The following is a 27,989-nucleotide window of genomic DNA, read 5'->3' as shown; positions in this document are numbered from 1 at the left end:
ATACGCATTGATGTTTCAACATTCCTGAATCAGAATGTTTTTTATGATATAGAAATAAAAGCAATGTCTAAGAGTATTATTTTACATTTTAATTGTAACCTTCTTTTAGTGGTTCATGTCAATGAGGACTTGAAAAATGTAAAGTGTGCTTTCCTTAAAAGAACATTTTGTTTGCAGTGTATTTGTTTAATAATTGTTTAATTCTTTAGCAAATCAGCAATTAATGCAAGCCACTAGTTTATTTCCTATATGCAATATAAGAAATTTTGAAGTACCAATGCTGTTAGTGCATTGGTTTCATTGTTAAGTGTTCTGTTTAATATTTTGGCTTAAACAAGTTTATATATGCAAAAATTATAATATGTTACCTAATACAATCTTAAAATGTGTCTACTCTCACAGAAAATCATTCAGTATATGATAGTGAATGAATTGTAGTCTGAAAATTTGTGGATAATGTTATGCAACTGAAAATTGGTTGACAATTTCTATATCAAGTTTTATGAATGAGTCCAAAAATGTCACCATGAGTTAAAAGAGGAATTCATATGGCTAATCTAAACCATCAACAAAATGTAATTAAGACTATACTTACAGGGATCATTTCTATAGGCAATGATGGGAGAAATGTGTTTGAAAGTGTCCAAACTCGCCAACCACCATGATGAGTTTAAGAGCTCTCTTCTCAGCATGAAGGCAGTTAGCAACTCTGTTTCATGCAGATGTTGTTAGCTTTTGATGACTGTCCTACTTCTTAATAAAGAAGTGGTAGAAGAGGGCTCATTCAGAGTGGCTGATTACACACTTTAAAATCAACTATGGTTATTTAAAACTAAGTTTGTATAATGTTTAATATCCTTGAAAGAATACGCATTGATGTTTCAACATTCCTGAATCAGAATGTTTTTATGATATAGGAATAAAAGCAATGTCTAAGAGTATTATTTTACATTTTAATTTTAACCTTCTTTAAGTGGTTCATGTCAATGAGGACTTGAAAAATGTAAAGTGTGCTTTCCTTAAAAGAACATTTTGTTTGCAGTGTATTTGTTTAATAATTGTTTAATTCTTTAGCAAATCAGCAATTAATGCAAGCCACTAGTTTATTTCCTATATGCAATATAAGAAATTTTGAAGTACCAATGCTATTAGTGCATTGGTTTCATTGTTAAGTGTTCTGTTTAATATTTTGGCTTAAACAAGTTTATATATGCAAAAAGTATAACATGTTACCTAATACAATCTTAAAATGTGTCTACTCTCACAGAAAATCATTCAGTATATGATAGTGATTGAATTGTAGTCTGAAAATTTGTGGATAATGTTATGCAACTGAAAATTGGTTGACAATTTCTATATCAAGATTTATGAATGGGTCCAAAAATGTCACCATGAGTTAAAAGAGGAATTCATATGGCCTATCTAAACCATCAACAAAATGTATTTAAGACTATACTTTCAGGGATTATTTTTTATAGGCAATGATGGGAGAAATGTGCTTGAAATTGACCAAACTCGCCAACCACCATGATGAGTTTAAGAGCTCTCTTCTCAGCATGAAGGCAGTTAGCAACTCTGTTTCATGCAGATGTTGTTAGCTTTTGATGACTGTCCTACTTCTTAATAAAGAGGTGGTAGAAGAGGGCTCATTCAGAGTGGCTGATTACACACTTTAAAATCAACTATGGTTATTTAAAACTAAGTTTGTATAATGTTTAATATCCTTGAAAGAATACACATTGATGTTTCAACATTCCTGAATCAGAATGTTTTTATGATATAGGAATAAAAGCAATGTCTAAGAGTATTATTTTACATTTTAATTGTAACCTTCTTTAAGTGGTTCATGTCAATGAGGACTTGAAAAATGTAAAGTGTGCTTTCCTTAAAAGAACATTTTGTTTGCAGTGTATTTGTTTAATAATTGTTTAATTCTTTAGCAAATCAGCAATTAATGCAAGCCACTAGTTTATTTCCTATATGCAATATAAGAAATTTTGAAGTACCAATGCTATTAGTGCATTGGTTTCATTGTTAAGTGTTCTGTTTAATATTTTGGCTTAAACAAGTTTATATATGCAAAAAGTATAACATGTTACCTAATACAATCTTAAAATGTGTCTACTCTCACAGAAAATCATTCAGTATATGATAGTGATTGAATTGTAGTCTGAAAATTTGTGGATAATGTTATGCAACTGAAAATTGGTTGACAATTTCTATATCAAGTTTTATGAATGGGTCCAAAAATGTCACCATGAGTTAAAAGAGGAATTCATATGGCCTATCTAAACCATCAACAAAATGTATTTAAGACTATACTTTCAGGGATTATTTTTTATAGGCAATGATGGGAGAAATGTGCTTGAAATTGTCCAAACTCGCCAACCACCATGATGAGTTTAAGAGCTCTCTTCTCAGCATGAAGGCAGTTAGCAACTCTGTTTCATGCAGATGTTGTTAGCTTTTGATGACTGTCCTACTTCTTAATAAAGAAGTGGTAGAAGAGGGCTCATTCAGAGTGGCTGATTACACACTTTAAAATCAACTATGGTTATTTAAAACTAAGTTTGTATAATGTTTAATATCCTTGAAAGAATACGCATTGATGTTTCAACATTCCTGAATCAGAATGTTTTTTATGATATAGAAATAAAAGCAATGTCTAAGAGTATTATTTTACATTTTAATTGTAACCTTCTTTTAGTGGTTCATGTCAATGAGGACTTGAAAAATGTAAAGTGTGCTTTCCTTAAAAGAACATTTTGTTTGCAGTGTATTTGTTTAATAATTGTTTAATTCTTTAGCAAATCAGCAATTAATGCAAGCCACTAGTTTATTTCCTATATGCAATATAAGAAATTTTGAAGTACCAATGCTGTTAGTGCATTGGTTTCATTGTTAAGTGTTCTGTTTAATATTTTGGCTTAAACAAGTTTATATATGCAAAAATTATAATATGTTACCTAATACAATCTTAAAATGTGTCTACTCTCACAGAAAATCATTCAGTATATGATAGTGAATGAATTGTAGTCTGAAAATTTGTGGATAATGTTATGCAACTGAAAATTGGTTGACAATTTCTATATCAAGTTTTATGAATGAGTCCAAAAATGTCACCATGAGTTAAAAGAGGAATTCATATGGCTAATCTAAACCATCAACAAAATGTAATTAAGACTATACTTACAGGGATCATTTCTATAGGCAATGATGGGAGAAATGTGTTTGAAAGTGTCCAAACTCGCCAACCACCATGATGAGTTTAAGAGCTCTCTTCTCAGCATGAAGGCAGTTAGCAACTCTGTTTCATGCAGATGTTGTTAGCTTTTGATGACTGTCCTACTTCTTAATAAAGAAGTGGTAGAAGAGGGCTCATTCAGAGTGGCTGATTACACACTTTAAAATCAACTATGGTTATTTAAAACTAAGTTTGTATAATGTTTAATATCCTTGAAAGAATACGCATTGATGTTTCAACATTCCTGAATCAGAATGTTTTTATGATATAGGAATAAAAGCAATGTCTAAGAGTATTATTTTACATTTTAATTTTAACCTTCTTTAAGTGGTTCATGTCAATGAGGACTTGAAAAATGTAAAGTGTGCTTTCCTTAAAAGAACATTTTGTTTGCAGTGTATTTGTTTAATAATTGTTTAATTCTTTAGCAAATCAGCAATTAATGCAAGCCACTAGTTTATTTCCTATATGCAATATAAGAAATTTTGAAGTACCAATGCTATTAGTGCATTGGTTTCATTGTTAAGTGTTCTGTTTAATATTTTGGCTTAAACAAGTTTATATATGCAAAAAGTATAACATGTTACCTAATACAATCTTAAAATGTGTCTACTCTCACAGAAAATCATTCAGTATATGATAGTGATTGAATTGTAGTCTGAAAATTTGTGGATAATGTTATGCAACTGAAAATTGGTTGACAATTTCTATATCAAGATTTATGAATGGGTCCAAAAATGTCACCATGAGTTAAAAGAGGAATTCATATGGCCTATCTAAACCATCAACAAAATGTATTTAAGACTATACTTTCAGGGATTATTTTTTATAGGCAATGATGGGAGAAATGTGCTTGAAATTGACCAAACTCGCCAACCACCATGATGAGTTTAAGAGCTCTCTTCTCAGCATGAAGGCAGTTAGCAACTCTGTTTCATGCAGATGTTGTTAGCTTTTGATGACTGTCCTACTTCTTAATAAAGAAGTGGTAGAAGAGGGCTCATTCAGAGTGGCTGATTACACACTTTAAAATCAACTATGGTTATTTAAAACTAAGTTTGTATAATGTTTAATATCCTTGAAAGAATACACATTGCTGTTTCAACATTCCTGAATCAGAATGTTTTTTATGATATAGGAATAAAAGCAATGTCTAAGAGTATTATTTTACATTTTAATTGTAACCTTCTTTTAGTGGTTCATGTCAATGAGGACTTGAAAAATGTAAAGTGTGCTTTCCTTAAAAGAACATTTTGTTTGCAGTGTATTTGTTTAATAATTGTTTAATTCTTTAGCAAATCAGCAATTAATGCAAGCCACTAGTTTATTTCCTATATGCAATATAAGAAATTTTGAAGTACCAATGCTGTTAGTGCATTGGTTTCATTGTTAAGTGTTCTGTTTAATATTTTGGCTTAAACAAGTTTATATATGCAAAAATTATAATATGTTACCTAATACAATCTTAAAATGTGTCTACTCTCACAGAAAATCATTCAGTATATGATAGTGAATGAATTGTAGTCTGAAAATTTGTGGATAATGTTATGCAACTGAAAATTGGTTGACAATTTCTATATCAAGTTTTATGAATGAGTCCAAAAATGTCACCATGAGTTAAAAGAGGAATTCATATGGCTAATCTAAACCATCAACAAAATGTAATTAAGACTATACTTCCAGGGATCATTTCTATAGGCAATGATGGGAGAAATGTGTTTGAAAGTGTCCAAACTCGCCAACCACCATGATGAGTTTAAGAACTCTCTTCTCAGCATGAAGGCAGTTAGCAACTCTGTTTCATGCAGATGTTGTTAGCTTTTGATGACTGTCCTACTTCTTAATAAAGAAGTGGTAGAAGAGGGCTCATTCAGAGTGGCTGATTACACACTTTAAAATCAACTATGGTTATTTAAAACTAAGTTTGTATAATGTTTAATATCCTTGAAAGAATACGCATTGATGTTTCAACATTCCTGAATCAGAATGTTTTTTATGATATAGCAATTAAAGCAATGTCTAAGAGTATTATTTTACATTTTAATTTTAACCTTCTTTAAGTGGTTCATGTCAATGAGGACTTGAAAAATGTAAAGTGTGCTTTCCTTAAAAGAACATTTTGTTTGCAGTGTATTTGTTTAATAATTGTTTAATTATTTTGCAAATCAGCAATTAATGCAAGCCACTAGTTTATTTCCTATATGCAATATAAGAAATTTTGAAGTACCAATGCTATTAGTGCATTGGTTTCATTGTTAAGTGTTCTGTTTAATATTTTGGTTTAAACAAATTTATATATGCAAAAATTATAATATGTTACCTAATACAATCTTAAAATGTGTCTACTCTCACAGAAAATCATTCAGTATATGATAGTGAATGAATTGTAGTCTGAAAATTTGTGGATAATGTTATGCAACTGAAAAATGGTTGACAATTTCTATATCAAGTTTTATGAATGAGTCCAAAAATGTCACCATGAGTTAAAAGAGGAATTCATATGGCTAATCTAAACCATCAACAAAATGTAATTAAGACTATACTTCCAGGGATCATTTCTATAGGCAATGATGGGAGAAATGTGTTTGAAAGTGTCCAAACTCGCCAACCACCATGATGAGTTTAAGAGCTCTCTTCTCAGCATGAAGGCAGTTAGCAACTCTGTTTCATGCAGATGTTGTTAGCTTTTGATGACTGTCCTACTTCTTAATAAAGAAGTGGTAGAAGAGGGCTCATTCAGAGTGGCTGATTACACACTTTAAAATCAACTATGGTTATTTAAAACTAAGTTTGTATAATGTTTAATATCCTTGAAAGAATACGCATTGATGTTTCAACATTCCTGAATCAGAATGTTTTTATGATATAGGAATAAAGGCAATGTCTAAGAGTATTATTTTACATTTTAATTTTAACCTTCTTTAAGTGGTTCATGTCAATGATGACTTGAAAAATGTAAAGTGTGCTTTCCTTAAAAGAACCTTTTGTTTGCAGTGTATTTGTTTAATAATTGTTTAATTCTTTAGCAAATCAGCAATTAATGCAAGCCACTAGTTTATTTCCTATATGCAATATAAGAAATTTTGAAGTACCAATGCTATTAGTGCATTGGTTTCATTGTTAAGTGTTCTGTTTAATATTTTGGCTTAAACAAGTTTATATATGCAAAAAGTATAACATGTTGCCTAATACAATCTTAAAATGTGTCTACTCTCACAGAAAATCATTCAGTATATGATAGTGATTGAATTGTAGTCTGAAAATTTGTGGATAATGTTATGCAACTGAAAATTGGTTGACAATTTCTATATCAAGTTTTATGAATGGGTCCAAAAATGTCACCATGAGTTAAAAGAGGAATTCATATGGCCTATCTAAACCATCAACAAAACGTAGCTAAGATTATACTTTCAGGGATCATTTGTATAGGCAATGATGGGAGAAATGTGCTTGAAAGTGTCCAAACTCGCCAACCACCATGATGAGATTAAGAGCTCTCTTCTCAGTATGAAGGCAGTTAGCAACTCTATTTCATGCAGATGTTGTTAGCTTTTGATGACTGTCCTACTTCTTAATAAAGAAGTGGTAGAAGAGGGCTCATTCAGAGTGGCTGATTACACACTTTAAAATCAACTATGGTTATTTAAAACTAAGTTTGTATAATGTTTAATATCCTTGAAAGAATACGCATTGATGTTTCAACATTCCTGAATCAGATTGTTTTTTATGATATAGCAATTAAAGCAATGTCTAAGAGTATTATTTTACATTTTAATTGTAACCTTCTTTAAGTGGTTCATGTCAATGAGGACTTGAAAAATGTAAAGTGTGCTTTCCTTAAAAGAACCTTTTGTTTGCAGTGTATTTGTTTAATAATTGTTTAATTCTTTAGCAAATCAGCAATTAATGCAAGCCACTAGTTTATTTCCTATATGCACTATAAGAAATTTTGAAGTACCAATGCTATTAGTGCATTGGTTTCATTGTTAAGTGTTCTGTTTAATATTTTGGTTTAAACAAATTTATATATGCAAAAATTATAATATGTTACCTAATACAATCTTAAAATGTGTCTACTCTCACAGAAAATCATTCAGTATATGATAGTGAATGAATTGTAGTCTGAAAATTTGTGGAGAATGTTATGCAACTGAAAATTGGTTGACAATTTCTATATCAAGTTTTATGCATGGGTCCTAAAATGTCAACATGAGTTAAAAGAGGAATTTATATGGCCTATCTAAACCATCAACAAAATGTAGCTAAGATTATACTTTCAGGGATCATTTCTATAGGCAATGATGGGAGAAATGTGCTTGAAAGTGTCTAAACTCGCCAACCACCATGATGAGTTTAAGAGCTCTCTTCTCAGCATGAAGGCAGTTAGCAACTCTGTTTCATGCAGATGTTGTTAGCTTTTGATGACTGTCCTACTTCTTAATAAAGAAGTGGTAGAAGAGGGCTCATTCAGAGTGGCTGATTACACACTTTAAAATCAACTATGGTTTTTTAAAACTAAGTTTGTATAATGTTTAATATCCTTGAAAGAATACATATTGATGTTTCAACATTCCTGAATCAGAATGTTTTTATGATATAGGAATAAAAGCAATGTCTAAGAGTATTATTTTACATTTTAATTGTAACCTTCTTTAAGTGGTTCATGTCAATGAGGACTTGAAAAATGTAAAGTGTGCTTTCCTTAAAAGAACATTTTGTTTGCAGTGTATTTGTTTAATAATTGTTTAATTCTTTAGCAAATCAGCAATTAATGCAAGCCACTAGTTTATTTCCTATATGCAATATAAGAAATTTTGAAGTACCAATGCTATTAGTGCATTGGTTTCATTGTTAAGTGTTCTGTTTAATATTTTGGCTTAAACAAGTTTATATATGCAAAAAGTATAACATGTTACCTAATACAATCTTAAAATGTGTCTACTCTCACAGAAAATCATTCAGTATATGATAGTGATTGAATTGTAGTCTGAAAATTTGTGGATAATGTTATGCAACTGAAAATTGGTTGACAATTTCTATATCAAGTTTTATGAATGGGTCCAAAAATGTCACCATGAGTTAAAAGAGGAATTCATATGGCCTATCTAAACCATCAACAAAATGTATTTAAGACTATACTTTCAGGGATTATTTTTTTATAGGCAATGATGGGAGAAATGTGCTTGAAATTGTCCAAACTCGCCAACCACCATGTTGAGTTTAAGAGCTCTCTTCTCAGCATGAAGGCAGTTAGCAACTCTGTTTCATGCAGATGTTGTTAGCTTTTGATGACTGTCCTACTTCTTAATAAAGAAGTGGTAGAAGAGGGCTCATTCAGAGTGGCTGATTACACACTTTAAAATCAACTATGGTTATTTAAAACTAAGTTTGTATAATGTTTAATATCCTTGAAAGAATACGCATTGATGTTTCAACATTCCTGAATCAGAATGTTTTTTATGATATAGCAATTAAAGCAATGTCTAAGAGTATTATTTTACATTTTAATTTTAACCTTCTTTAAGTGGTTCATGTCAATGAGGACTTGAAAAATGTAAAGTGTGCTTTCCTTAAAAGAACATTTTGTTTGCAGTGTATTTGTTTAATAATTGTTTAATTCTTTTGCAAATCAGCAATTAATGCAAGCCACTAGTTTATTTCCTATATGCAATATAAGAAATTTTGAAGTACCAATGCTATTAGTGCATTGGTTTCATTGTTAAGTGTTCTGTTTAATATTTTGGTTTAAACAAATTTATATATGCAAAAATTATAATATGTTACCTAATACAATCTTAAAATGTGTCTACTCTCACAGAAAATCATTCAGTATATGATAGTGAATGAATTGTAGTCTGAAAATTTGTGGAGAATTTTATGCAACTGAAAATTGGTTGACAATTTCTATATCAAGTTTTATGCATGGGTCCTAAAATGTCACCATGAGTTAAAAGAGGAATTTATATGGCCTATCTAAACCATCAACCAAATGTAGCTAAGATTATACTTTCAGGGATCATTACTATAGGCAATGATGGGAGAAATGTGTTTGAAAGTGTCCAAACTCGCCAACCACTATGATGAGTTTAAGAGCTCTCTTCTCAGCATGAAGGCAGTTAGCAACTCTGTTTCATGCAGATGTTGTTAGCTTTTGATGACTGTCCTACTTCTTAATAAAGAAGTGGTAGAAGAGGGCTCATTCAGAGTGGCTGATTACACACTTTAAAATCAACTATGGTTATTTAAAACTAAGTTTGTATAATGTTTAATATCCTTGAAAGAATACACATTGATGTTTTAACATTCCTTAATCAGAATGTTTTTTATGATATAGGAATAAAAGCAATGTCTAAGAGTATTATTTTACATTTTAATTGTAACCTTCTTTTAGTGGTTCATGTCAATGAGGACTTGAAAAATGTAAAGTGTGCTTTCCTTAAAAGAACATTTTGTTTGCAGTGTATTTGTTTAATAATTGTTTAATTCTTTAGCAAATCAGCAATTAATGCAAGCCACTAGTTTATTTCCTATATGCATTATAAGAAATTTTGAAGTACCAATGCTGTTAGTGCATTGGTTTCATTGTTAAGTGTTCTGTTTAATATTTTGGCTTAAACAAGTTTATATATGAAAAATTATAATATGTTACCTAATACAATCTTAAAATGTGTCTACTCTCACAGAAAATCATTCAGTATATGATAGTGAATGAATTGTAGTCTGAAAATTTGTGGATAATGTTATGCAACTGAAAATTGGTTGACAATTTCTATATCAAGTTTTATGAATGAGTCCAAAAATGTCACCATGAGTTAAAAGAGGAATTCATATGGCCTATCTAAACCATCAACAAAATGTATTTAAGACTATACTTTCAGGGATCATTTCTATAGGCAATGATGGGAGAAATGTGCTTGAAAGTGTCCAAACTCGCCAACCACCATGATGAGTTTAAGAGCTCTCTTCTCAGCATGAAGGCAGTTAGCAACTCTGTTTCATGCAGATGTTGTTAGCTTTTGATGACTGTCCTACTTCTTAATAAAGAAGTGGTAGAAGAGGGCTCATTCAGAGTGGCTGATTACACACTTTAAAATCAACTATGGTTATTTAAAACTAAGTTTGTATAATGTTTAATATCCTTGAAAGAATACATATTGATGTTTCAACATTCTTGAATCAGAATGTTTTTTATGATATAGGAATAAAAGCAATGTCTAAGAGTATTATTCTACATTTTAATGTAACCTTCTTTTAGTGGTTCATGTCAATGAGGACTTGAAAAATTTAAAGTGTGCTTTCCTTAAAAGAACATTTTGTTTGCAGTGTATTTGTTTAATAATTGTTTAATTCTTTAGCAAATCAGCAATTAATGCAAGCCACTAGTTTATTTCCTATATGCAATATAAGAAATTTTGAAGTACCAATGCTGTTAGTGCATTGGTTTCATTGTTAAGTGTTCTGTTAAATATTTTGGCTTAAACAAGTTTATATATGCAAAAATTATAATATGTTACCTAATACAATCTTAAAATGTGTCTACTCTCACAGAAAATCATTCAGTATATGATAGTGAATGAATTGTAGTCTGAAATTTTGTGGATAATGTTATGCAACTGAAAATTGGTTGACAATTTCTATATCAAGTTTTATGAATGAGTCCAAAAATGTCACCATGAGTTAAAAGAGGAATTCATATGGCTAATCTAAACCATCAACAAAATGTAATTAAGACTATACTTCCAGGGATCATTTCTATAGGCAATGATGGGAGAAATGTGTTTGAAAGTGTCCAAACTCGCCAACCACCATGATGAGTTTAAGAGCTCTCTTCTCAGCATGAAGGCAGTTAGTAACTCTGTTTCATGCAGATGTTGTTAGCTTTTGATGACTGTCCTACTTCTTAATAAAGAAGTGGTAGAAGAGGGCTCATTCAGAGTGGCTGATTACACACTTTAAAATCAACTATGGTTATTTAAAACTAAGTTTGTATAATGTTTAATATCCTTGAAAGAATACGCATTGATGTTTCAACATTCCTGAATCAGTATGTTTTTTATGATATAGGAATAAAAGCAATGTCTAAGAGTATTATTTTACATTTTAATTTTAACCTTCTTTAAGTGGTTCATGTCAATGATGACTTGAAAAATGTAAAGTGTGCTTTCCTTAAAAGAACCTTTTGTTTGCAGTGTATTTGTTGAATAATTGTTTAATTCTTCAGCAAATCAGCAATTAATGCAAGCCACTAGTTTATTTCCTATATGCAATATAAGAAATTTTGAAGTACCAATGCTATTAGTGCATTGGTTTCATTGTTAAGTGTTCTGTTTAATATTTTGGTTTAAACAAATTTATATATGCAAAAATTATAATATGTTGCCTAATACAATCTTAAAATGTGTCTACTCTCACAGAAAATCATTCAGTATATGATAGTGAATGAATTGTAGTCTGAAAATTTGTGGAGAATGTTATGCAACTGAAAATTGGTTGACAATTTCTATATCAAGTTTTATGCATGGGTCCTAAAATGTCACCATGAGTTAAAAGAGGAATTTATATGGCCTATCTAAACCATCAACCAAATGTAGCTAAAATTATACTTTGAGGGATCATTTCTATAGGCAATGATGGGAGAAATGTGCTTGAAAGTGTCCAAACTCGCCAACCACCATGATGAGTTTAAGAGCTCTCTTCTCAGCATGAAAGCAGTTAGCAACTCTGTTTCATGCAGATGTTGTTAGCTTTTGATGACTGTCCTACTTCTTAATAAAGAAGTGGTAGAAGAGGGCTCATTCAGAGTGGCTGATTACACACCTTAAAATCAACTATGGTTATTTAAAACTAAGTTTGTATAATGTTTAATATCTTTGAAAGAATACGCATTGATGTTTCAACATTCCTGAATCAGAATGTTTTTTATGATATAGGAATAAAAGCAATGTCTAAGAGTATTATTTTACATTTTAATTTTAACCTTCTTTAAGTGGTTCATGTCAATGATGACTTGAAAAATGTAAAGTGTGCTTTCCTTAAAAGAACCTTTTGTTTGCAGTGTATTTGTTTAATAATTGTTTAATTATTTAGCAAATCAACAATTAATGCAAGCCACTAGTTTATTTCCTATATGCAATATAAGAAATTTTGAAGTACCAATGCTATTAGTGCATTGGTTTCATTGTTAAGTGTTCTGTTTAATATTTTGGCTTAAACAAGTTTATATATGCAAAAATGATAATATGTTACCTAATACAATCTTAAAATGTGTCTACTCTCACAGAAAATCATTCAGTATATGATAGTGAATGAATTGTAGTCTGAAAATTTGTGGTGAATGTTATGCAACTGAAAATTGGTGGACAATTTCTATATCAAGTTTTATGAATGGGTCCAAAAATGTCACCATGAGTTAAAAGAGGAATTCATATGGCCTATCTAAACCATCAACAAAATGTATTTAAGACTATACTTGCAGGGATCATTTCTATAGGCAATGATGGGAGAAATGTGTTTGAAAGTGTCCAAACTCGCCAACCACCATGATGAGTTTAAGAGCTCTCTTCTCAGCATGAAGGCAGTTAGCAACTCTGTTTCATGCAGATGTTGTTAGCTTTTGATGACTGTCCTACTTCTTAATAAAGAAGTGGTAGAAGAGGGCTCATTCAGAGTGGCTGATTACACACTTTAAAATCAACTATGGTTATTTAAAACTAAGTTTGTATAATGTTTAATATCCTTGAAAGAATATGCATTGATGTTTCAACATTCCTGAATCAGAATGTTTTTTTTATGATATAGGAATAAAAGCAATGTCTAAGAGTATTATTTTACATTTTAATTTTAACCTTCTTTAAGTGGTTCATGTCAATGATGACTTGAAAAATGTAAAGTGTGCTTTCCTTAAAAGAACCTTTTGTTTGCAGTGTATTTGTTTAATAATTGTTTAATTCTTTAGCAAATCAGCAATTAATGCAAGCCACTAGTTTATTTCCTATATGCAATATAAGAAATTTTGAAGTACCAATGCTATTAGTGCATTGGTTTCATTGTTAAGTGTTCTGTTTAATATTTTGGCTTAAACAAGTTTATATATGCAAAAATGATAATATGTTACCTAATACAATCTTAAAATGTGTCTACTCTCACAGAAAATCATTCAGTATATGATAGTGAATGAATTGTAGTCTGAAAATTTGTGGAGAATGTTATGCAACTGAAAATTGGTTGACAATTTCTATATCAAGTTTTATGAATGGGTCCAAAAATGTCACCATGAGTTAAAAGAGGAATTCATATGGCCTATCTAAACCATCAACAAAATGTATTTAAGACTATACTTTCAGGGATCATTTCTATAGGCAATGATGGGAGAAATGTGCTTGAAAGTGTCCAAACTCGCCAACCACCATGATGAGTTTAAGAGCTCTCTTCTCAGCATGAAGGCAGTTAGCAACTCTGTTTCATGCAGATGTTGTTAGCTTTTGATGACTGTCCTACTTCTTAATAAAGAAGTGGTAGAAGAGGGCTCATTCAGAGTGGCTGATTACACACTTTAAAATCAACTATGGTTATTTAAAACTAAGTTTGTATAATGTTTAATATCTTTGAAAGAATACGCATTGATGTTTCAACATTCCTGAATCAGAATGTTTTTTATGATATAGCAATTAAAGCAATGTCTAAGAGTATTATTTTACATATTAATTGTAACCTTCTTTAAGTGGTTCATGTCAATGAGGACTTGAAAAATGTAAAGTGTGCTTTCCTTAAAAGAACCTTTTGTTTGCAGTGTATTTGTTTAATAATTGTTTAATTCTTTAGCAAATCAGCAATTAATGCAAGCCACTAGTTTATTTCCTATATGCAATATAAGAAATATTGAAGTACCAATGCTATTAGTGCATTGGTTTCATTGTTAAGTGTTCTGTTTAATATTTTGGCTTAAACAAGTTTATATATGCAAAAATTATAATATGTTACCTAATACAATCTTAAAATGTGTCTACTCTCACAGAAAATCATTCAGTATATGATAGTGAATGAAATGTAGTCTGAAAATTTGTGGATAATGTTATGCAACTGAAAATTGGTTGACAATTTCTATATCAAGTTTTATGAATTGGTCCAAAAATGTCACCATGAGTTAAAAGAGGAATTCATATGGCTAATCTAAACCATCAACAAAATGTAATTAAGACTATACTTCCAGGGATCATTTCTATAGGCAATGATGGGAGAAATGTGTTTGAAAGTGTCCAAACTCGCCAACCACCATGATGAGTTTAAGAGCTCTCTTCTCAGCATGAAGGCAGTTAGCAACTCTGTTTCATGCAGATGTTGTTAGCTTTTGATGATTGTCCTACTTCTTAATAAAGAAGTGGTAGAAGAGGGCTCATTCAGAGTGGCTGATTACACACTTTAAAATCAACTATGGTTATTTAAAACTAAGTTTGTATAATGTTTAATATCTTTGAAAGAATACGCATTGATGTTTCAACATTCCTGAATCAGAATGTTTTTTATGATATAGGAATAAAAGCAATGTCTAAGAGTATTATTTTACATTTTAATTTTAACCTTCTTTAAGTGGTTCATGTCAATGAGGACTTGAAAAATGTAAAGTGTGCTTTCCTTAAAAGAACATTTTGTTTGCAGTGTATTTGTTTAATAATTGTTTAATTCTTTAGCAAATCAGCAATTAATGCAAGCCACTAGTTTATTTCCTATATGCAATATAAGAAATTTTGAAGTACCAATGCTATTAGTGCATTGGTTTCATTGTTAAGTGTTCTGTTTAATATTTTGGTTTAAACAAATTTATATATGCAAAAATGATAATATGTTACCTAATACAATCTTAAAATGTGTCTACTCTCACTGAAAATCATTCAGTATATGATAGTGAATGAATTGTAGTCTGAAAATTTGTGGAGAATGTTATGCAACTGAATATTGGTTGACAATTTCTATATCAAGTTTTATGCATGGGTCCTAAAATGTCACTATGAGTTAAAAGAGGAATTTATATGGCCTATCTAAACCATCAACCAAATGTAGCTAAGATTATACTTTCAGGGATCATTTCTATAGGCAATGATGGGAGAAATGTGCTTGAAAGTGTCCAAACTCGCCAACCACCATGATGAGTTTAAGAGCTCTCTTCTCAGCATGAAGGCAGTTAGCAACTCTGTTTCATGCAGATGTTGTTAGCTTTTGATGACTGTCCTACTTCTTAATAAAGAAGTGGTAGAAGAGGGCTCATTCAGAGTGGCTGATTACACACTTTAAAATCAACTATGGTTATTTAAAACTAAGTTTGTATAATGTTTAATATCCTTGAAAGAATACGCATTGATGTTTCAACATTCCTGAATCAGAATGTTTTTTTTATGATATAGGAATAAAAGCAATGTCTAAGAGTATTATTTTACATTTTAATTGTAACCTTCTTTAAGTGGTTCATGTCAATGAGGACTTGGAAAATGTAAAGTGTGCTTTCCTTAAAAGAACCTTTTGTTTGCAGTGTATTTGTTTAATAATTGTTTAATTCTTTAGCAAATCAGCAATTAATGCAAGCCACTAGTTTATTTCCTATATGCAATATAAGAAATTTTGAAGTACCAATGCTATTAGTGCATTGGTTTCATTGTTAAGTGTTCTGTTTAATATTTTGGTTTAAACAAATTTATATATGCAAAAATGATAATATGTTACCTAATACAATCTTAAAATGTGTCTACTCTCACAGAAAATCATTCAGTATATGATAGTGAATGAATTGTAGTCTGAAAATTTGTGGATAATGTTATGCAACTGAAAATTGGTTGACAATTTCTATATCAAGTTTTATGAATGAGTCCAAAAATGTCACCATGAGTTAAAAGAGGAATTCATATGGCCTATCTAAACCATCAACAAAATGTATTTAAGACTATAATTTCAGGGATCATTTCTATAGGCAATGATGGGAGAAATGTGCTTGAAAGTGTCCAAACTCGCCAACCACCATGATGAGTTTAAGAGCTCTCTTCTCAGCATGAAGGCAGTTAGCAACTCTGTTTCATGCAGATGTTGTTAGCTTTTGATGACTGTCCTACTTCTTAATAAAGAAGTGGTAGAAGAGGGCTCATTCAGAGTGGCTGATTACACACTTTAAAATCAACTATGGTTATTGAAAACTAAGTTTGTATAATGTTTAATATCTTTGAAAGAATACGCATTGATGTTTCAACATTCCTGAATCAGAATGTTTTTTATGATATAGGAATAAAAGCAATGTCTAAGAGTATTATTTTACATTTTAATTTTAACCTTCTTTAAGTGGTTCATGTCAATGATGACTTGAAAAATGTAAAGTGTGCTTTCCTTAAAAGAACCTTTTGTTTGCAGTGTATTTGTTTAATAATTGTTTAATTATTTAGCAAATCAGCAATTAATGCAAGCCACTAGTTTATTTCCTATATGCAATATAAGAAATTTTGAAGTACCAATGCTATTAGTGCATTGGTTTCATTGTTAAGTGTTCTGTTTAATATTTTGGCTTAAACAAGTTTATATATGCAAAAATGATAATATGTTACCTAATACAATCTTAAAATGTGTCTACTCTCACAGAAAATCATTCAGTATATGATAGTGAATGAATTGTAGTCTGAAAATTTGTGGTGAATGTTATGCAACTGAAAATTGGTGGACAATTTCTATATCAAGTTTTATGAATGGGTCCAGAAATGTCACCATGAGTTAAAAGAGGAATTCATATGGCCTATCTAAACCATCAACAAAATGTATTTAAGACTATACTTGCAGGGATCATTTCTATAGGCAATGATGGGAGAAATGTGCTTAAAAGTGTCCAAACTCGCCAACCACCATGATGAGTTTAAGAGCTCTCTTCTCAGCATGAAGGCAGTTAGCAACTCTGTTTCATGCAGATGTTGTTAGCTTTTGATGACTGTCCTACTTCTTAATAAAGAAGTGGTAGAAGAGGGCTCATTCAGAGTGGCTGATTACACACTTTAAAATCAACTATGGTTATTTAAAACTAAGTTTGTATAATGTTTAATATCCTTGAAAGAATACGCATTGATGTTTCAACATTCCTGAATCAGAATGTTTTTTTTATGATATAGGAATAAAAGCAATGTCTAAGAGTATTATTTTACATTTTAATTTTAACCTTCTTTAAGTGGTTCATGTCAATGATGACTTGAAAAATGTAAAGTGTGCTTTCCTTAAAAGAACCTTTTGTTTGCAGTGTATTTGTTTAATAATTGTTTAATTCTTTAGCAAATCAGCAATTAATGCAAGCCACTAGTTTATTTCCTATATGCAATATAAGAAATTTTGAAGTACCAATGCTATTAGTGCATTGGTTTCATTGTTAAGTGTTCTGTTTAATATTTTGGCTTAAACAAGTTTATATATGCAAAAATGATAATATGTTACCTAATACAATCTTAAAATGTGTCTCTTCTCACAGAAAATCATTCAGTATATGATAGTGAATGAATTGTAGTCTGAAAATTTGTGGAGAATGTTATGCAACTGAAAATTGGTTGACAATTTCTATATCAAGTTTTATGAATGGGTCCAAAAATGTCACCATGAGTTAAAAGAGGAATTCATATGGCCTATCTAAACCATCAACAAAATGTATTTAAGACTATACTTGCAGGGATCATTTCTATAGGCAATGATGGGAGAAATGTGCTTGAAAGTGTCCAAACTCGCCAACCACCATGATGAGTTTAAGAGCTCTCTTCTCAGCATGAAGGCAGTTAGCAACTCTGTTTCATGCAGATGTTGTTAGCTTTTGATGACTGTCCTACTTCTTAATAAAGAAGTGGTAGAAGAGGGCTCATTCAGAGTGGCTGATTACACACTTTAAAATCAACTATGGTTATTTAAAACTAAGTTTGTATAATGTTTAATATCCTTGAAAGAATACACATTGATGTTTCAACATTCCTTAATCAGAATGTTTTTTATGATATAGGAATAAAAGCAATGTCTAAGAGTATTATTTTACATTTTAATTGTAACCTTCTTTTAGTGGTTCATGTCAATGAGGACTTGAAAAATGTAAAGTGTGCTTTCCTTAAAAGAACCTTTTGTTTGCAGTGTATTTGTTTAATAATTGTTTAATTCTTTAGCAAATCAGCAATTAATGCAAGCCACTAGTTTATTTCCTATATGCAATATAAGAAATTTTGAAGTACCAATGCTATTAGTGCATTGGTTTCATTGTTAAGTGTTCTGTTTAATATTTTGGTTTAAACAAATTTATATATGCAAAAATTACAATATGTTACCTAATACAATCTTAAAATGTGTCTACTCTCACAGAAAATCATTCAGTATATGATAGTGAATGAATTGTAGTCTGAAAATTTGTGGAGAATGTTATGCAACTGAATATTGGTTGACAATTTCTATATCAAGTTTTATGCATGGGTCCTAAAATGTCACTATGAGTTAAAAGAGGAATTTATATGGCCTATCTAAACCATCAACCAAATGTAGCTAAGATTATACTTTCAGGGATCATTTCTATAGGCAATGATGGGAGAAATGTGCTTGAAAGTGTCCAAACTCGCCAACCACCATGATGAGTTTAAGAGCTCTCTTCTCAGCATGAAGGCAGTTAGCAACTCTGTTTCATGCAGATGTTGTTAGCTTTTGATGACTGTACTACTTCTTAATAAAGAAGTGGTAGAAGAGGGCTCATTCAGAGTGGCTGATTACACACTTTAAAATCAACTATGGTTATTTAAAACTAAGTTTGTATAATGTTTAATATCCTTGAAAGAATACGCATTGATGTTTCAACATTCCTGAATCAGAATGTTTTTTATGATATAGCAATTAAAGCAATGTCTAAGAGTATTATTTTACATTTTAATTTTAACCTTCTTTAAGTGGTTCATGTCAATGAGGACTTGAAAAATGTAAAGTGTGCTTTCCTTAAAAGAACCTTTTGTTTGCAGTGTATTTGTTTAATAATTGTTTAATTCTTTAGCAAATCAGCAATTAATGCAAGCCACTAGTTTATTTCCTATATGCAATATAAGAAATTTTGAAGTACCAATGCTATTAGTGCATTGGTTTCATTGTTAAGTGTTCTGTTTAATATTTTGGTTTAAACAAATTTATATATGCAACAATTATAATATGTTACCTAATACAATCTTAAAATGTGTCTACTCTCACAGAAAATCATTCAGTATATGATAGTGAATGAATTGTAGTCTGAAAATTTGTGGAGAATGTTATGCAACTGAAAATTGGTTGACAATTTCTATATCAAGTTTTATGAATGGGTCCAAAAATGTCACCATGAGTTAAACGAGGAATTCATATGGCCTATCTAAACCATCAACAAAATGTATTTAAGACTATACTTTCAGGGATCATTTCTATAGGCAATGATGGGAGAAATGTGCTTGAAAGTGTCCAAACTCGCCAACCACCATGATGAGTTTAAGAGCTCTCTTCTCAGCATGAAGGCAGTTAGCAACTCTGTTTCATGCAGATGTTGTTAGCTTTTGATGACTGTCCTACTTCTTAATAAAGAAGTGGTAGAAGAGGGCTCATTCAGAGTGGCTGATTACACACTTTAAAATCAACTATGGTTATTTAAAACTAAGTTTGTATAATGTTTAATATCTTTGAAAGAATACGCATTGATTTTTCAACATTCCTGAATCAGAATGTTTTTTATGATATAGCAATTAAAGCAATGTCTAAGAGTATTATTTTACATATTAATTGTAACCTTCTTTAAGTGGTTCATGTCAATGAGGACTTGAAAAATGTAAAGTGTGCTTTCCTTAAAAGAACCTTTTGTTTGCAGTGTATTTGTTTAATAATTGTTTAATTCTTTAGCAAATCAGCAATTAATGCAAGCCACTAGTTTATTTCCTATATGCAATATAAGAAATATTGAAGTACCAATGCTATTAGTGCATTGGTTTCATTGTTAAGTGTTCTGTTTAATATTTTGGCTTAAACAAGTTTATATATGCAAAAATTATAATATGTTACATAATACAATCTTAAAATGTGTCTACTCTCACAGAAAATCATTCAGTATATGATAGTGAATGAATTGTAGTCTGAAAATTTGTGGATAATGTTATGCAACTGAATATTGGTTGACAATTTTTATATCAAGTTTTATGCATGGGTCCTAAAATGTCACTATGAGTTAAAAGAGGAATTTATATGGCCTATCTAAACCATCAACCAAATGTAGCTAAGATTATACTTTCAGGGATCATTTCTATAGGCAATGATGGGAGAAATGTGCTTGAAAGTGTCCAAACTCGCCAACCACCATGATGAGTTTAAGAGCTCTCTTCTCAGCATGAAGGCAGTTAGCAACTCTGTTTCATGCAGATGTTGTTAGCTTTTGATGACTGTCCTACTTCTTAATAAAGAAGTGGTAGAAGAGGGCTCATTCAGAGTGGCTGATTACACACTTTAAAATCAACTATGGTTATTTAAAACTAAGTTTGTATAATGTTTAATATCCTTGAAAGAATACGCATTGATGTTTCAACATTCCTGAATCAGAATGTTTTTTTTATGATATAGGAATAAAAGCAATGTCTAAGAGTATTATTTTACATTTTAATTGTAACCTTCTTTAAGTGGTTCATGTCAATGAGGACTTGGAAAATGTAAAGTGTGCTTTCCTTAAAAGAACCTTTTGTTTGCAGTGTATTTGTTTAATAATTGTTTAATTCTTTAGCAAATCAGCAATTAATGCAAGCCACTAGTTTATTTCCTATATGCAATATAAGAAATTTTGTAGTAGCAATGCTATTAGTGCATTGGTTTCATTGTTAAGTGTTCTGATTAATATTTTGGCTTAAACAAGTTTATATATGCAAAAAGTATAACATGTTACCTAATACAATCTTAAAATGTGTCTACTCTCACAGAAAATCATTCAGTATATGATAGTGAATGAATTGTAGTCTGAAAATTTGTGGAAAATGTTATGCAACTGAAAATTGGTTGACAATTTCTATATCAAGTTTTATGAATGGGTCCAAAAATGTCTCCATGAGTTAAAAGAGGAATTCATATGGCCTATCTAAAACATCAACAAAATGTATTTAAGACTATACTTTCAGGGATCATTTCTATAGGCAATGATGGGAGAAATGTGCTTGAAAGTGTCCAAACTCGCCAACCACCATGATGAGTTTAAGAGCTCTCTTCTCAGCATGAAGGCAGTTAGCAACTCTGTTTCATGCAGATGTTTTTAGCTTTTGATGACTGTCCTACTTCTTAATAAAGAAGTGGTAGAAGAGGGCTCATTCAGAGTGGCTGATTACACACTTTAAAATCAACTATGGTTATTTAAAAGTAAGTTTGTATAATGTTTAATATCCTTGAAAGAATACGCATTGATGTTTCAACATTCCTAAATCAGAATGTTTTTTTATGATATAGGAATAAAAGCAATGTCTAAGAGTATTATTTTACATTTTAATTGTAACCTTCTTTAAGTGGTTCATGTCAATGAGGACTTGAAAAATGTGAAGTGTGCTTTCCTTAAAAGAACATTTTGTTTGCAGTGTATTTGTTTAATAATTGTTTAATTCTTTAGCAAATCAGCAATTAATGCAAGCCACTAGTTTATTTCCTATATGCAATATAAGAAATTTTGAAGTACCAATGCTATTAGTGCATTGGTTTCATTGTTAAGTGTTCTGTTTAATATTTTGGCTTAAACAAGTTTATATATGCAAAAATGATAACATGTTACCTAATACAATCTTAAAATGTGTCTACTCTCACAGAAAATCATTCAGTATATGATAGTGAATGAATTGTAGTCTGAAAATTTGTGGAGAATGTTATGCAACTGAAAATTGGTTGACAATTTCTATATCAAGTTTTATGAATGGGTCCAAAAATGTCACCATGAGTTAAAAGAGGAATTCATATGGCCTATCTAAACCATCAACAAAATGTATTTAAGACTATACTTTCAGGGATCATTTCTATAGGCAATGATGGGAGAAATGTGCTTGAAAGTGTCCAAACTCGCCAACCACCATGATGAGTTTAAGAGCTCTCTTCTCAGCATGAAGGCAGTTAGCAACTCTGTTTCATGCAGATGTTGTTAGCTTTTGATGACTGTCCTACTTCTTAATAAAGAAGTGGTAGAAGAGGGCTCATTCAGAGTGGCTGATTACACACTTTAAAATCAACTATGGTTATTTAAAACTAAGTTTGTATAATGTTTAATATCTTTGAAAGAATACGCATTGATGTTTCAACATTCCTGAATCAGAATGTTTTTTATGATATAGGAATAAAAGCAATGTCTAAGAGTATTATTTTACATTTTAATTGTAACCTTCTTTAAGTGGTTCATGTCAATGATGACTTGAAAAATGTAAAGTGTGCTTTCCTTAAAAGAACCTTTTGTTTGCAGTGTATTTGTTTAATAATTGTTTAATTCTTTAGCAAATCAGCAATTAATGCAAGCCACTAGTTTATTTCCTATATGCAATATAAGAAATTTTGAAGTACCAATGCTATTAGTGCATTGGTTTCATTGTTAAGTGTTCTGTTTAATATTTTGGCTTAAACAAGTTTATATATGCAAAAATGATAATATGTTACCTAATACAATCTTAAAATGTGTCTACTCTCACAGAAAATCATTCAGTATATGATAGTGAATGAATTGTAGTCTGAAAATTTGTGGAGAATGTTATGCAACTGAAAATTGGTGGACAATTTCTATATCAAGTTTTATGAATGGGTCCAAAAATGTCACCATGAGTTAAAAGAGGAATTCATATGGCCTATCTAAACCATCAACAAAATGTATTTAAGACTATACTTGCAGGGATCATTTCTATAGGCAATGATGGGAGAAATGTGCTTGAAAGTGTCCAAACTCGCCAACCACCATGATGAGTTTAAGAGCTCTCTTCTCAGCATGAAGGCAGTTAGCAACTCTGTTTCATGCAGATGTTGTTAGCTTTTGATGACTGTCCTACTTCTTAATAAAGAAGTGGTAGAAGAGGGCTCATTCAGAGTGGCTGATTACACACTTTAAAATCAACTATGGTTATTTAAAACTAAGTTTGTATAATGTTTAATATCCTTGAAAGAATACGCATTGATGTTTCAACATTCCTGAATCAGAATGTTTTTTATGATATAGCAATTAAAGCAATGTCTAAGAGTATTATTTTACATTTTAATTTTAACCTTCTTTAAGTGGTTCATGTCAATGAGGACTTGAAAAATGTAAAGTGTGCTTTCCTTAAAAGAACCTTTTGTTTGCAGTGTATTTGTTTAATAATTGTTTAATTCTTTAGCAAATCAGCAATTAATGCAAGCCACTAGTTTATTTCCTATATGCAATATAAGAAATTTTGAAGTACCAATGCTATTAGTGCATTGGTTTCATTGTTAAGTGTTCTGTTTAATATTTTGGTTTAAACAAATTTATATATGCAAAAATTATAATATGTTACCTAATACAATCTTAAAATGTGTCTACTCTCACAGAAAATCATTCAGTATATGATAGTGAATGAATTGTAGTCTGAAAATTTGTGGAGAATGTTATGCAACTGAAAATTGGTTGACAATTTCTATATCAAGTTTTATGAATGGGTCCAAAAATGTCACCATGAGTTAAAAGAGGAATTCATATGGCCTATTTAAACCATCAACAAAATGTATTTAAGACTATACTTTCAGGGATCATTTTTATAGGCAATGATGGGAGAAATGTGCTTGAAAGTGTCCAAACTCGCCAACCACCATGATGAGTTTAAGAGCTCTCTTCTCAGCATGAAGGCAGTTAGCAACTCTGTTTCATGCAGATGTTGTTAGCTTTTGATGACTGTCCTACTTCTTAATAAAGAAGTGGTAGAAGAGGGCTCATTCAGAGTGGCTGATTACACACTTTAAAATCAACTATGGTTATTTAAAACTAAGTTTGTATAATGTTTAATATCTTTGAAAGAATACGCATTGATGTTTCAACATTCCTGAATCAGAATGTTTTTTATGATATAGCAATTAAAGCAATGTCTAAGAGTATTATTTTACATATTAATTGTAACCTTCTTTAAGTGGTTCATGTCAATGAGGACTTGAAAAATGTAAAGTGTGCTTTCCTTAAAAGAACCTTTTGTTTGCAGTGTATTTGTTTAATAATTGTTTAATTCTTTAGCAAATCAGCAATTAATGCAAGCCACTAGTTTATTTCCTATATGCAATATAAGAAATATTGAAGTACCAATGCTATTAGTGCATTGGTTTCATTGTTAAGTGTTCTGTTTAATATTTTGGCTTAAACAAGTTTATATATGCAAAAATTATAATATGTTACCTAATACAATCTTAAAATGTGTCTACTCTCACAGAAAATCATTCAGTATATGATAGTGAATGAATTGTAGTCTGAAAATTTGTGGATAATGTTATGCAACTGAATATTGGTTGACAATTTCTATATCAAGTTTTATGCATGGGTCCTAAAATGTCACTATGAGTTAAAATAGGAATTTATATGGCCTATCTAAACCATCAACCAAATGTAGCTAAGATTATACTTTCAGGGATCATTTCTATAGGCAATGATGGGAGAAATGTGCTTGAAAGTGTCCAAACTCGCCAACCACCATGATGAGTTTAAGAGCTCTCTTCTCAGCATGAAAGCAGTTAGCAACTCTGTTTCATGCAGATGTTGTTAGCTTTTGATGACTGTCCTACTTCTTAATAAAGAAGTGGTAGAAGAGGGCTCATTCAGAGTGGCTGATTACACACTTTAAAATCAACTATGGTTATTTAAAACTAAGTTTGTATAATGTTTAATATCCTTGAAAGAATACGCATTGATGTTTCAACATTCCTGAATCAGAATGTTTTTTTTATGATATAGGAATAAAAGCAATGTCTAAGAGTATTATTTTACATTTTAAATGTAACCTTCTTTAAGTGGTTCATGTCAATGAGGACTTGGAAAATGTAAAGTGTGCTTTCCTTAAAAGAACCTTTTGTTTGCAGTGTATTTGTTTAATAATTGTTTAATTCTTTAGCAAATCAGCAATTAATGCAAGCCACTAGTTTATTTCCTATATGCAATATAAGAAATTTTGTAGTAGCAATGCTATTAGTGCATTGGTTTCATTGTTAAGTGTTCTTATTATTATTTTGGCTTAAACAAGTTTATATATGCAAAAAGTATAACATGTTACCTAATACAATCTTAAAATGTGTCTACTCTCACAGAAAATCATTCAGTATATGATAGTGAATGAATTGTAGTCTGAAAATTTGTGGAGAATGTTATGCAACTGAAAATTGGTTGACAATTTCTATATCAAGTTTTATGAATGGGTCCAAAAATGTCTCCATGAGTTAAAAGAGGAATTCATATGGCCTATCTAAACCATCAACAAAATGTATTTAAGACTATACTTTCAGGGATTATTTCTATAGGCAATGATGGGAGAAATGTGCTTGAAAGTGTCCAAACTCGTCAACCACCATGATGAGTTTAAGAGCTCTCTTCTCAGCATGAAGGCAGTTAGCAACTCTGTTTCATGCAGATGTTGTTAGCTTTTGATGACTGTCCTACTTCTTAATAAAGAAGTGGTAGAAGAGGGCTCATTCAGAGTGGCTGATTACACACTTTAAAATCAACTATGGTTATTTAAAACTAAGTTTGTATAATGTTTAATATCTTTGAAAGAATACGCATTGATGTTTCAACATTCCTGAATCAGAATGTTTTTTATGATATAGCAATTAAAGCAATGTCTAAGAGTATTATTTTACATATTAATTGTAACCTTCTTTAAGTGGTTCATGTCAATGAGGACTTGAAAAATGTAAAGTGTGCTTTCCTTAAAAGAACCTTTTGTTTGCAGTGTATTTGTTTAATAATTGTTTAATTCTTTAGCAAATCAGCAATTAATGCAAGCCACTAGTTTATTTCCTATATGCAATATAAGAAATTTTGAAGTACCAATGCTATTAGTGCATTGGTTTCATTGTTAAGTGTTCTGTTTAATATTTTGGCTTAAACAAGTTTATATATGCAAAAATTATAATATGTTACCTAATACAATCTTAAAATGTGTCTACTCTCACAGAAAATCATTCAGTATATGATAGTGAATGAATTGTAGTCTGAAAATTTGTGGAGAATGTTATGCAACTGAAAATTGGTTGACAATTTCTATATCAAGTTTTATGAATTGGTCCAAAAATGTCACCATGAGTTAAAAGAGGAATTCATATGGCTAATCTAAACCATCAACAAAATGTAATTAAGACTATACTTCCAGTGATCATTTCTATAGGCAATGATGGGAGAAATGTGTTTGAAAGTGTCCAAACTCGCCAACCACCATGATGAGTTTAAGAGCTCTCTTCTCAGCATGAAGGCAGTTAGCAACTCTGTTTCATGCAGATGTTGTTAGCTTTTGATGACTGTCCTACTTCTTAATAAAGAAGTGGTAGAAGAGGGCTCATTCAGAGTGGCTGATTACACACTTTAAAATCAACTATGGTTATTTAAAACTAAGTTTGTATAATGTTTAATATCTGTGAAAGAATACGCATTGATGTTTCAACATTCCTGAATCAGAATGTTTTTTATGATATAGGAATAAAAGCAATGTCTAAGAGTATTATTTTACATTTTAATTTTAACCTTCTTTAAGTGGTTCATGTCAATGATGACTTGAAAAATGTAAAGTGTGCTTTCCTTAAAAGAACCTTTTGTTTGCAGTGTATTTGTTTAATAATTGTTTAATTCTTTAGCAAATCAGCAATTAATGCAAGCCACTAGTTTATTTCCTATATGCAATATAAGAAATTTTGAAGTACCAATGCTATTAGTGCATTGGTTTCATTGTTAAGTGTTCTGTTTAATATTTTGGCTTAAACAAGTTTATATATGCAAAAATGATAACATGTTACCTAATACAATCTTAAAATGTGTCTACTCTCACAGAAAATCATTCAGTATATGATAGTGAATGAATTGTAGTCTGAAAATTTGTGGAGAATGTTATGCAACTGAAAATTGGTTGACAATTTCTATATCAAGTTTTATGAATGGGTCCAAAAATGTCACCATGAGTTAAAAGAGGAATTCATATGGCCTATCTAAACCATCAACAAAATGTAATTAAGACTGTACTTTCAGGGATCATTTCTATAGGCAAAGATGGGAGAAATGTGCTTGAAAGTGTCCAAACTCGCCAACCACCATGATGAGTTTAAAAGCTCTCTTCTCAGCATGAAGGCAGTTAGCAACTCTGTTTCATGCAGATGTTGTTAGCTTTTGATGACTGTCCTACTTCTTAATAAAGAAGTGGTAGAAGAGGGCTCATTCAGAGTGGCTGATTACACACTTTAAAATCAACTATGGTTATTTAAAACTAAGTTTGTATAATGTTTAATATGCTTGAAAGAATATGCATTGATGTTTCAACATTCCTGAATCAGAATGTTTTTTATGATATAGGAATAAAAGCAATGTCTAAGAGTATTATTTTACATTTTAATTTTAACCTTCTTTAAGTGGTTCATGTCAATGATGACTTGAAAAATGTAAAGTGTGCTTTCCTTAAAAGAACCTTTTGTTTGCAGTGTATTTGTTTAATAATTGTTTAATTCTTTAGCAAATCAGCAATTAATGCAAGCCACTAGTTTATTTCCTATATGCAATATAAGAAATTTT

At 30.6% G+C, this 27,989-nt stretch overlaps 32 non-coding genes across 32 annotated transcripts; all 32 read left to right on the top strand.

Annotated features, from left to right (window-relative positions):
- Positions 1 to 581: 581 nt before the first annotated feature.
- On the top strand, positions 582 to 794 carry LOC135053235 (small nucleolar RNA U3). Its single transcript, XR_010242612.1, has one exon. It is a non-coding gene; the product is annotated as a small nucleolar RNA U3 (small nucleolar RNA).
- A 652-nt stretch (positions 795 to 1,446) lies between these two features.
- LOC135053883 (small nucleolar RNA U3) lies at positions 1,447 to 1,660 on the top strand. Its single transcript, XR_010243178.1, has one exon. It is a non-coding gene; the product is annotated as a small nucleolar RNA U3 (small nucleolar RNA).
- Positions 1,661 to 2,312: 652 nt separating this feature from the next.
- On the top strand, positions 2,313 to 2,526 carry LOC135053857 (small nucleolar RNA U3). The gene has a single exon (XR_010243154.1). It is a non-coding gene; the product is annotated as a small nucleolar RNA U3 (small nucleolar RNA).
- A 653-nt stretch (positions 2,527 to 3,179) lies between these two features.
- On the top strand, positions 3,180 to 3,392 carry LOC135053234 (small nucleolar RNA U3). Its single transcript, XR_010242611.1, has one exon. It is a non-coding gene; the product is annotated as a small nucleolar RNA U3 (small nucleolar RNA).
- A 652-nt stretch (positions 3,393 to 4,044) lies between these two features.
- On the top strand, positions 4,045 to 4,258 carry LOC135053841 (small nucleolar RNA U3). Its single transcript, XR_010243140.1, has one exon. It is a non-coding gene; the product is annotated as a small nucleolar RNA U3 (small nucleolar RNA).
- Positions 4,259 to 4,911: 653 nt separating this feature from the next.
- LOC135053525 (small nucleolar RNA U3) lies at positions 4,912 to 5,124 on the top strand. Its single transcript, XR_010242864.1, has one exon. It is a non-coding gene; the product is annotated as a small nucleolar RNA U3 (small nucleolar RNA).
- A 653-nt stretch (positions 5,125 to 5,777) lies between these two features.
- LOC135053189 (small nucleolar RNA U3) lies at positions 5,778 to 5,990 on the top strand. Its single transcript, XR_010242572.1, has one exon. It is a non-coding gene; the product is annotated as a small nucleolar RNA U3 (small nucleolar RNA).
- Positions 5,991 to 6,642: 652 nt separating this feature from the next.
- On the top strand, positions 6,643 to 6,855 carry LOC135053994 (small nucleolar RNA U3). Its single transcript, XR_010243275.1, has one exon. It is a non-coding gene; the product is annotated as a small nucleolar RNA U3 (small nucleolar RNA).
- A 653-nt stretch (positions 6,856 to 7,508) lies between these two features.
- LOC135053247 (small nucleolar RNA U3) lies at positions 7,509 to 7,721 on the top strand. The gene has a single exon (XR_010242622.1). It is a non-coding gene; the product is annotated as a small nucleolar RNA U3 (small nucleolar RNA).
- Positions 7,722 to 8,373: 652 nt separating this feature from the next.
- On the top strand, positions 8,374 to 8,588 carry LOC135053979 (small nucleolar RNA U3). The gene has a single exon (XR_010243263.1). It is a non-coding gene; the product is annotated as a small nucleolar RNA U3 (small nucleolar RNA).
- Positions 8,589 to 9,241: 653 nt separating this feature from the next.
- Positions 9,242 to 9,454, top strand: LOC135053679 (small nucleolar RNA U3). The gene has a single exon (XR_010243000.1). It is a non-coding gene; the product is annotated as a small nucleolar RNA U3 (small nucleolar RNA).
- A 652-nt stretch (positions 9,455 to 10,106) lies between these two features.
- LOC135053163 (small nucleolar RNA U3) lies at positions 10,107 to 10,319 on the top strand. Its single transcript, XR_010242549.1, has one exon. It is a non-coding gene; the product is annotated as a small nucleolar RNA U3 (small nucleolar RNA).
- A 652-nt stretch (positions 10,320 to 10,971) lies between these two features.
- Positions 10,972 to 11,184, top strand: LOC135053236 (small nucleolar RNA U3). The gene has a single exon (XR_010242613.1). It is a non-coding gene; the product is annotated as a small nucleolar RNA U3 (small nucleolar RNA).
- A 653-nt stretch (positions 11,185 to 11,837) lies between these two features.
- On the top strand, positions 11,838 to 12,050 carry LOC135053618 (small nucleolar RNA U3). Its single transcript, XR_010242946.1, has one exon. It is a non-coding gene; the product is annotated as a small nucleolar RNA U3 (small nucleolar RNA).
- Positions 12,051 to 12,703: 653 nt separating this feature from the next.
- LOC135053357 (small nucleolar RNA U3) lies at positions 12,704 to 12,916 on the top strand. The gene has a single exon (XR_010242719.1). It is a non-coding gene; the product is annotated as a small nucleolar RNA U3 (small nucleolar RNA).
- A 655-nt stretch (positions 12,917 to 13,571) lies between these two features.
- LOC135053162 (small nucleolar RNA U3) lies at positions 13,572 to 13,784 on the top strand. The gene has a single exon (XR_010242548.1). It is a non-coding gene; the product is annotated as a small nucleolar RNA U3 (small nucleolar RNA).
- A 653-nt stretch (positions 13,785 to 14,437) lies between these two features.
- LOC135053076 (small nucleolar RNA U3) lies at positions 14,438 to 14,650 on the top strand. The gene has a single exon (XR_010242474.1). It is a non-coding gene; the product is annotated as a small nucleolar RNA U3 (small nucleolar RNA).
- A 653-nt stretch (positions 14,651 to 15,303) lies between these two features.
- LOC135053281 (small nucleolar RNA U3) lies at positions 15,304 to 15,516 on the top strand. The gene has a single exon (XR_010242652.1). It is a non-coding gene; the product is annotated as a small nucleolar RNA U3 (small nucleolar RNA).
- Positions 15,517 to 16,171: 655 nt separating this feature from the next.
- LOC135053696 (small nucleolar RNA U3) lies at positions 16,172 to 16,384 on the top strand. Its single transcript, XR_010243015.1, has one exon. It is a non-coding gene; the product is annotated as a small nucleolar RNA U3 (small nucleolar RNA).
- Positions 16,385 to 17,037: 653 nt separating this feature from the next.
- LOC135053243 (small nucleolar RNA U3) lies at positions 17,038 to 17,250 on the top strand. Its single transcript, XR_010242619.1, has one exon. It is a non-coding gene; the product is annotated as a small nucleolar RNA U3 (small nucleolar RNA).
- Positions 17,251 to 17,905: 655 nt separating this feature from the next.
- Positions 17,906 to 18,118, top strand: LOC135053347 (small nucleolar RNA U3). Its single transcript, XR_010242710.1, has one exon. It is a non-coding gene; the product is annotated as a small nucleolar RNA U3 (small nucleolar RNA).
- A 653-nt stretch (positions 18,119 to 18,771) lies between these two features.
- LOC135053215 (small nucleolar RNA U3) lies at positions 18,772 to 18,984 on the top strand. Its single transcript, XR_010242594.1, has one exon. It is a non-coding gene; the product is annotated as a small nucleolar RNA U3 (small nucleolar RNA).
- A 653-nt stretch (positions 18,985 to 19,637) lies between these two features.
- Positions 19,638 to 19,850, top strand: LOC135053161 (small nucleolar RNA U3). Its single transcript, XR_010242547.1, has one exon. It is a non-coding gene; the product is annotated as a small nucleolar RNA U3 (small nucleolar RNA).
- A 653-nt stretch (positions 19,851 to 20,503) lies between these two features.
- Positions 20,504 to 20,716, top strand: LOC135053279 (small nucleolar RNA U3). The gene has a single exon (XR_010242651.1). It is a non-coding gene; the product is annotated as a small nucleolar RNA U3 (small nucleolar RNA).
- A 655-nt stretch (positions 20,717 to 21,371) lies between these two features.
- On the top strand, positions 21,372 to 21,584 carry LOC135053399 (small nucleolar RNA U3). Its single transcript, XR_010242755.1, has one exon. It is a non-coding gene; the product is annotated as a small nucleolar RNA U3 (small nucleolar RNA).
- A 654-nt stretch (positions 21,585 to 22,238) lies between these two features.
- On the top strand, positions 22,239 to 22,451 carry LOC135053160 (small nucleolar RNA U3). Its single transcript, XR_010242546.1, has one exon. It is a non-coding gene; the product is annotated as a small nucleolar RNA U3 (small nucleolar RNA).
- Positions 22,452 to 23,104: 653 nt separating this feature from the next.
- On the top strand, positions 23,105 to 23,317 carry LOC135053346 (small nucleolar RNA U3). Its single transcript, XR_010242709.1, has one exon. It is a non-coding gene; the product is annotated as a small nucleolar RNA U3 (small nucleolar RNA).
- Positions 23,318 to 23,970: 653 nt separating this feature from the next.
- LOC135053497 (small nucleolar RNA U3) lies at positions 23,971 to 24,183 on the top strand. Its single transcript, XR_010242841.1, has one exon. It is a non-coding gene; the product is annotated as a small nucleolar RNA U3 (small nucleolar RNA).
- Positions 24,184 to 24,836: 653 nt separating this feature from the next.
- LOC135053408 (small nucleolar RNA U3) lies at positions 24,837 to 25,049 on the top strand. Its single transcript, XR_010242763.1, has one exon. It is a non-coding gene; the product is annotated as a small nucleolar RNA U3 (small nucleolar RNA).
- Positions 25,050 to 25,704: 655 nt separating this feature from the next.
- LOC135053445 (small nucleolar RNA U3) lies at positions 25,705 to 25,917 on the top strand. The gene has a single exon (XR_010242795.1). It is a non-coding gene; the product is annotated as a small nucleolar RNA U3 (small nucleolar RNA).
- Positions 25,918 to 26,570: 653 nt separating this feature from the next.
- On the top strand, positions 26,571 to 26,783 carry LOC135053558 (small nucleolar RNA U3). The gene has a single exon (XR_010242894.1). It is a non-coding gene; the product is annotated as a small nucleolar RNA U3 (small nucleolar RNA).
- A 653-nt stretch (positions 26,784 to 27,436) lies between these two features.
- On the top strand, positions 27,437 to 27,649 carry LOC135053670 (small nucleolar RNA U3). Its single transcript, XR_010242992.1, has one exon. It is a non-coding gene; the product is annotated as a small nucleolar RNA U3 (small nucleolar RNA).
- Positions 27,650 to 27,989: the final 340 nt, after the last annotated feature.

The sequence above is a fragment of the Pseudophryne corroboree genome, chromosome 2 (assembly GCF_028390025.1).
Source record: "Pseudophryne corroboree isolate aPseCor3 chromosome 2, aPseCor3.hap2, whole genome shotgun sequence".
NCBI classification, from domain to species: domain Eukaryota; kingdom Metazoa; phylum Chordata; class Amphibia; order Anura; family Myobatrachidae; genus Pseudophryne; species Pseudophryne corroboree.
Note: the sequence above shows the minus strand (reverse complement) of the source record. Positions and strands in the feature narration are given on the sequence as shown.